Source organism: Mustela putorius, unplaced genomic scaffold (genome assembly GCF_011764305.1).
Source record: "Mustela putorius furo isolate JIRA1106 unplaced genomic scaffold, ASM1176430v1.1 tig00003932_pilon_pilon_pilon:0A:0A, whole genome shotgun sequence".
NCBI lineage: Eukaryota > Metazoa > Chordata > Mammalia > Carnivora > Mustelidae > Mustela > Mustela putorius.
This window is the reverse complement of record NW_025422077.1, coordinates 2,324,360-2,332,787: the sequence shown is the minus strand read 5'-3', so window position 1 is coordinate 2,332,787 and position 8,428 is coordinate 2,324,360. Positions and strand designations below refer to the sequence as shown.

General features: G+C 35.2%; 1 pseudogene; it reads right to left on the bottom strand.

Moving 5' to 3' along the window:
- Positions 1-1,287: 1,287 nt before the first annotated feature.
- On the bottom strand, positions 1,288-1,767 carry LOC101671029 (annotated as a pseudogene).
- Positions 1,768-8,428: the final 6,661 nt, after the last annotated feature.

Sequence of the window (8,428 nt, the reverse complement as noted above, 5' to 3'; positions counted from 1 at the left end):
CCGTAAATTAGTGAGCGGGTAGTTTTGAATGGGATTCTGTTTTTTTTTTTTTTTTTCATATTTTAAAAAATATTTTATTTATTTATTTATTTTTTGACAGAGAGAGAAACAGCAAGGGAGGGAACACAAGTAGGGGGGTAGTGGGAGAGCGAGAAGCAGGCTTCCCTTTGAGCAGGGAGCTAGATGCCGGGCTGGATCTCAGGACTCTGGGATCATGAGCTGAGCTAAGGCAGATGCTTAATGACTGAGCTACCAGGTGCCCCTTTTTAAAATATTTTATTTCTTGAGATAGAGAGAGAGAGAGATAGGAGGGGCAGAAGCAGAGGGAGATAGAGAGTCTCAAGCAGACTCTGTGCTGAGTGTGAAGCCAGATGTGGGGCTCAGTCTCACGACCCTGAGCTCATGACCTGAGAGGATACTGAGAGTCAGAAGATTAACTGTCGGAGCCCGGCAGATGCTCCAGGATTCTGTATCTTTTTATTGAGATCTTCTTAATACACGTGGCATGATCTTTATAATAACAATTATAGCTGAAAGAAATTTCCAGAACTTTAGCATGAAAGAGACAATATCATGACAATTGAAGGAAACGTAGTGCTATACAACAACTTCCAGACTGTTCATAGAATCCCTTCCCTTTTTTTTCTTATAATTAGAAAACTACATATTGTATCTAATAGAATTATAAGTCTAAAATCAATGGAAATACATTGCTATGATTAAGCTAACTGCAATAGTAATTTCAGCTTTGTAAGCCTTATTAGTGACCCTTAATTTTTCATGCATGTATTACTTTAACACATATTAAATTGTACAAATATATCAGTGTTATGAAAACAGCTTTTCATGTAAGATTAGACTATGACCCATGAAGAAAGCCATCATAATTAAAAGTTAAAATTGCACTAATTTCTCTTTAATCATTATATAATGTTTCTCTTCTTCAATACTGCATGAACTAACTGTTTATTTCATAAAAATAATTATACTCACATATGGTTCTCATAATAAAAGTTATTATTTATCTTTTTAAAAAAATGGTACCAGCCAGGTATTATCTGGGGAATTCATACTCCTTTATGTTTAAGTAGGATTGAGTCAAAACTTCAAATCCCATGGCAAATGGACGTCCACATCCATCATCAAATTTTCTGCAGATACTCAAGGATATTTGTTCTCTTGCTTGCCTTTGCCATTGGATTATTTTCGTATAAATGTTATCTCTATTATATGTATATACAGACACACACACACACACACACACACACATACACACATACATATACTTCAGAACTTCTAGAATTGCTTCCTGGTGCCGGTGGCCTTCCAGACTTTGAACTCATTGAATCATACAGTCTTATTTAAGGACTGGCTCTCTGTCCCACTGTGACAATATCCCCAATCTGGACAATCCTGAGTAGGGTGACAGGTTCACAGACATGTTCTTGTGGTGTTTCTCGCAGTGGCTGTACTTTTGGATGTGGTGGTGGTAGTCTTGGTGGATAACAGTGGTCCTCTGCATTGTCATCATCTGGGTCACCACACTAAACCTAATCCATACTCGGAGGGAGACATCACCAGGAAAGGGGCATTTCTTGTCAATATCCATGCCTTCGGTGGCCTCCTTGAGCATCTTGAAGTACAGACTGATGTTTTTGTAGTATCACAGGAACTCCTCCTTGCCATTTCCTATAGCAGGACACTCTTCTTATTTTGAAAGATGGTTGGGTGTTTTTGGTGGGCCTACTCAGTCTGAATGTTGGTCATCTTTCTGGCCACCTAAAGGAAGGATGTCTTTTATATTGTTGATGTAAGCCGTAATTCAGCTTTTTCATTAACCTCCTCATGCACTATGGCCTTTTGCATATTTATCCATTTAGTAACTATTAAAGAGGGAAGAAGTTTTTCAATATGTGAATAGTTGCCCACAAGATATCAAAAAGGTGAACAACTCATATCTAGAATATGTAAGAAACTTCCAAATCAATAAGAATAATTATTCCTAATTAGATAATTACATATTTTAAAAGGTGTTTTCACTCTATAGCTATGGGAATAGCAAAACACAGGGGCACTGGGTGGCTCAGTCGTTTGAGCATCTGACTCTTGATTTTTGTTCATGTCATGATTTCAGGGTCCTGGGATCCAGGCCCCCATCTGGCTCCATGCACAGCAGGGAGTCTGCTTGAGGACTTCAATCCCCTCTCCCCCCCTTCCCTGTTTATTTCTCTCTCTCTCCCTTTCAAATAAATAAATAAATACTAAAAAACAAAAAAACAAAAAAAAGGAGAAGAAGAAGAGCAAAACACAGACATCTGGGTAATGCCAAATACTGTTAAGGATTTAGTGATTCAGGAGCATATGCTTGATAAAACAGTAACTGATAAAGCAAATTTGCAGAGGAAACTGCCCTAATAAAGTTGCCGGCCACCAGTAAGACAGAAAAATCAGTTGAATCAGAGAGAGACAGAGACGGAGCTAGAGAAGTGAAAGGTGAAAGAGAAACTAGGTTTCTTATGCTTAGAAAATAACATGGCCACTGGAGAAGCAATTTATTGCAACCCTCCTACCCATATGGTTCCTGGCCTCATATCCATCCCCTTCTCCCCAGTCTTTTATCTTTTGTCTCTTTGTGTATTGTCTGTTGCACTACACCTCATTGCAGTTTCTCAAAATTTCCTGCTAGGAATAGCGTTATCAATTCTCTTCCCTTTTTTTTTCTTTTTAATTTTTTAATAGCCCCTTGGCTTATACTTTTGGTCTTTCTCCTTCTGACAGAGTTTATCTGGTACTTTACCAAAGGAAAGTAAGTTCCTTCTTAAAAAATCTCTCAGGTGTCATGTAAATAGAAATTTTACTATTTTGAGGGTTATTTCATGAAAAACATTCTTCCACTCATTACTGGAAAGTTTTCTAAGGAATTAAGGATAGTTATTGTAATTAATATAAAGAAGCTATCTATAACACAAAGTACCAAAGTACTGATTTAAAGTTTAGGAGCATTCTGTAGAATTAAATATTTGTTTCATTTTTAAACAATTATAAATATATATAATCTATTAAGGAATTGCTTTTACAGGACAGGTTGGAATAGAAATATTCATTCTATTATATCCTATGAGTATATTTGGGAAACAAATGAAGGATTTTATGTGTGACTCTGCACTAAACATAATTCAATCAAAAGATGCTAGGGTTCCTTCATAGGTCATTGTCCATTTCCTCCTTTACACTTAATATAAAGAACTACAGAAAGCCACTTAAATTCTAAATTGGAAGGCCTTCTTCCCTCCTAGACAGGAAAGAAAAGTTAATTAAAATGTACATTCTAGGGGCTGCCTGGGTGGCTCAGTGGGTTAAGCCTCTGCCTTCAGCTCAGGTCATGATCTCAGGGTTCTGGGATGGAGTCCCACATCAGGCTCTCTGCTGGGCGAGGAGCCTGCTTCCTCCTCCCTCCCTCTCTCTCTCTCTCTCTCCCTCTCTGCCTACTTGTGATCTCTCTCTGTCAAATAAATAAAATCTTAAAAAAAAATAATTGCTTAAAATATACATTCCATTGGTATAATGATTATAGGACTGCAAAGGTTAAATCACTCAGATTTACCCAGCCTGGTATCTAGCATTGATCAAGATTCTCAGGAAAGCAATAGAGCTTTTCAAAACTCACCAAGATTTTGAGTCAGGCTTAAAATAATATCATATCTTTCTTTTAGATCAGAGCTACTCCAAATTCAAGGTGCATTTCAACCTTTTGTCAGAGTGGAGATTCTCACTGGATACCCGATTACTCTAGCATCATTTATTATCCCTTTTCCATAGAATGTTTTCTTGAACTTTTGGAGATGATCAGTGTGCCATAATTCTGTGAGCTCTTGATGAATTCTTTGTTTAGTTCCACTGACCTATACGTCCATTCTTCATATAATACCATACAGTCTTAATTACTGTAGCCATATAATAAATAGTGAATTCGGAGTGATTCCTCCTAATCCTACTTTTTTTTTTTTCCAAAAAGATTTTTAGCAACTCTAGTTCCTTCATCATTTCTTATGTATTATTAAATCATATGGTCTATATCTTGCTGGGATGTTAATAAAAACCTGAATTAAAGGATGGCTCAGTTGGTTAAGGATTCAGCTCTTGATTTTGGCTCTGGTCATGATCTCATGGGTTGGGGGACTGAGTCCCATTTTGTGAATCCATGTTCAGAGAGCTGTCTACTTGAAGATTCTCTCCCTCTGTCTTTCCCCTCACTTACACACATATTCTCTCTCTCTCAAATAAGCAAATCTTTAAAAAAAAAAAAAATCTGAATTAAATCTTGATTAATTAGGGGATATTTGACAGCTTAACTAGGCTGAAGCTTCTGATAAATGAACACGTGTGATTTTCCATTTATTTCTCTATCTTAGCAGCATTTTATATATAAGACTTGTGCACATTTTGTGAAATGTACAGCCAAGTAATCCTAGCTTAAACAATTGTAAGTGATACTATACTTCCAGTTTCATTTTCGACATACTCACTGTGAGTATATAGAAATATATATACTGATCTTATATCCTGTGAACTTTCCTTTTTTTTTGTACTGCTTTCATTAGCTTTTTGTTACTGTAATACCAACTTCATAGAATAAGTTGAGTGAGGTTTTCTCCGTTTCATTTTTTCTAGAAGAAAATATGTAGGACTTTTTAAAATATTTTATTTATTTATTTGAGAGAGAGAGAAGAGAAGATGTGTTGGGGATAGACACAGATAGAGAAGCAGACTCCCTGCTTAGCAGGGAGCCCAATGCAGGGCTCAGTTCCAGACCTGAAGATCATACTTAGAGATGTTTAATAGACTGAGTCACCCAAGCACACTGAGAATCCATAGGATTAAGGTTCATTTTATTTAATGCATTTGGTAGAATTCTTCAATAAAAACATCAAGACTTGACAATTTATTTTTTTAAGAAATATCAAAATATGAGTTGTTTCTTTAATAGTTATAGCTTATTCAAATTATTTATTTTATATTTAATGTTATGTTGAAATAGTTTGAACTTTTTGAGTAGTCTCTTTCATTGAAGTTGTGAAATTTATATGTGTAGCATTGATTTTAGCCTTCCCTTATTATCCTTCTGATGTCTTCAGGTTCTGTAATGATATCCTCTTTTTTTTTTTTTAAAGATTTTACTTATTTATTCGACAGAGAGAGAGAGAGAGATCACAAGCAGGCAGAGAGGCAGGCAGAGAGAGAGGAAGAGAGGCAGGATCCCTGCTGAGCAGAGAGCCCGATGCAGGTCTCCATCCGGGAGCTTGGGATCATGCCCTGAGCCGAAGGCAGAGGCTTTAACCCACTGAGCTGCCCAGGCGCCCCCCTATTTTGTTTTTAATATTAATAGTGTGTCTGCTCTTTTTTCCCTCTTATATCTTTCTTTAATTTTGGCAGTTTTATCAGTTTTTTAAAAAAACTAACCTTTTTTTTTTTGTTCTTAGTTTTCTTTTTCAATTTCAGCACAATTCCCACGCTTATTTTGATTACTTCTTTCCTTCTGCTTCACTTTGACTAATTTTTTTTTTTTTTTTTTTTTTTTACTTATTCGAGACCCTTACTCTTTGCTAATGTAAGCATTTGAGGCTATAGGTTTCCAATTTTATACTTCTTTGGGTGTGTTCTGTATATTTTGATATATCATATTTCCATTTTCATTCATTTAATATGCCTTTTTAACTTCTTTTGATTTTTATTTTTCTCTTAACCGATAAATCATTTAGAGTTTCCAAACATTTGGAAGGTTTTCTGTTATCTTTCTGTGAATAATTTACAGTTTGATTTATTGTGGTTAGATAACACAGTCTATATAGATTTAAACTCTTTTAACTTTGTTGAAGCTTGCTTAATGACCTAGGATATGGTCTATCCTTGTAAAACTTCTGTGATCACTTATTTTGAATGCTTACTTTGTTGTTGGTGAGTGGAGTGCTTATAAATCTTGACTCATGGTGTTTTTGAGTTGATATCACTGTTGATTTTCTGTCTAGGTGTTCATTTAGTTTTTCAGAGTGCTGTGGAAGTCTCCAATTAGAATTTTGGATTTTTTAGTTATTTTTTTAGTCATGTCACTTTCCATTTCAGCCATTTTGTTTAGTGCTTTACACTTAGGATTGCTTTGTCTTATTAGTTGGTTGAATTTCTATGTCTCTAGAAAATTTCTTTGCTCTGAAGTCTAATTTGCCAGATGTTAATATAGCTACTCTTGGTTTCTTTTAGTTACTATTTCAATGGTATATATATATATATTTTTTTTTTTCCATTCCTTCATACTATCTATGTTATCATGTTAACTTTCTTGTGTATAGCATCTAGTTGGCTCACTTTATTAATGTTATTCTCTCAGTCTCTTTCTTTTAATAACTGTGTGAAGATCTTTTACATTTCATGCAGTTATTTATATGCTCAAGTTTAAATATAACATTTTTTTTCCTGTCCATCCTCTGTATTTTTTTTTTGTAATTTTTGCTTTATTTTCACCTCTTTCTTGGAGTTACTTGATTATTCTTAGAATTCCATTTTTATTTATCTTAGTGGTTTTGAGTATCTCTTTTAATGGATTTTGTAGTAGTTGCTATAGGTATTACTATATATATTATATAACTATATATATATATATACATATTTTTAATAAGAGACTTTAGAGTCTAAATGTTAGAATGGCAAATACAATGAAATTTATGTGGGGCAAGAATCATTTCAAGTGAGTGGACTATTAATAACTTCAAAAATTATCTAAAAACTATTATTGTAAGTATCAGTGTTTAGAAACTCTAAATTCCAATTTATTTGGAGTACTTGTACTTCATTTTCCCATTACTGTGGTGCTCGGGTGGTTAAAGTGATCTCTGATCCATAATGTCTTCAGAGTCTTTGCCTTGAGATAGTCTTTAAGATGGAAAGCACTTAAAAAAAAAAAAAAAAGAAGGAAATATTCCACTAGAGTACTCTAATATATAAATCTGTAAATCCTCCCAAGGCCACGGAATGCCATCTAAGTGACATCTGTCCACTACCAAGATATCTGAAAGTATAGTTTCCTATTGTTTCAGCTCTTGCTACTGATCTGCTCTAAAATATGCACACGGACTGCTGCTGTTCATTGTCCCATCCAGCTGTATGCCTATGGCTGAGATTCATACACCAGATTGACTTGTCCACATTTATTACAGCTTTGTTTTACAGCCATAGTCCCTTTCACTCGTTATCACTTTATGGCAGAAAATACTCCCATTACTTCAACTCTGGGAAATTGTCCTTGCCAGACCAAAGCCCACATCAACCATGTGCCATTGTGGTCATTCTTTCATTTTAACTCCCTAGCTACAATCAAAAAAGGAAAAAAAAAAAAACAGTGAAGTATATCTTTGCTTTCCCTATAAATACTTTATCACATCACAGAGGTTGAGAGGCTGATACATGTAAGCTAAAAGAACTGGTACTTTTTGTGAGTTCTCATACCTCTAAGAAGGAAATCTTTTCTTTGCCACTCCAAATTTTTTTCTTCCTCTGAGTTGGGTTTGCACATTTAACTTTAATCTTTTTTTTTTCCTTAAAATTCTCCTCCATTTAAATCCAGTAAATGATTCATAAAATTACATTCATTCATTTTTAAAAATAATTCCTCCAATGAAGGCATTATACATTATCAAAGATATGAAAATGAGCACTGACACTATTTAAATTAATAATGAAAAAGAAGGCGCCTGGGTGGCTCAGTGGGTTAAAGCCTCTGCTTTCGGCTCTGGTCATGATCCCAGGGTCCTGGGATCGAGCCCTGCATTGGACTCCTTGCTCAGTGAGGAGCTTGCTTCCCTTCCATTCTCTCTGCCTGCCCCTCTGACTACTGTCTGTCAAATTAAAAAAAAAAAATCTTAAAAAAAATAATGAAAAAGAAAATAGTAATTTGCACATTTATAGGCACTTCATATATCAAGTAGAATTATACCTGATGACTATATGTCAAAACAGTGTTTCTCAAACTTTCTTGTGAGGATGCTATTAAATGCAACCTCTGTTTTATTAGGTATGATAAAGATTTTATTTATTTATTTGACAGACAGAGATCACAAGTAGGCAGAGAGGCAGGCAGAGAGAGAGAGGAGGAAGCAGGCTCCCTGCGGAGCAGAGAGCCTGATGCGGGACTCGATCCCAAGACCCTGAGATCATGACCTGAGCCGAAGGCAGCGCCTTAACCCACTGCGCCACTCAGACTTTCCATTTCTAGAAACCGGTCAGAGTGATACAATTTGAGTGTTAGGGTCTTAGGAAATTTCAATTGAATGTATCATTGTTGGGCAATCTATGTTATTATTATTTTTTGATACTATAACAACACTTAAAAATAATATAGAACAAGTAAAACACTAACCTGGAAGAAGAGTACACTCTG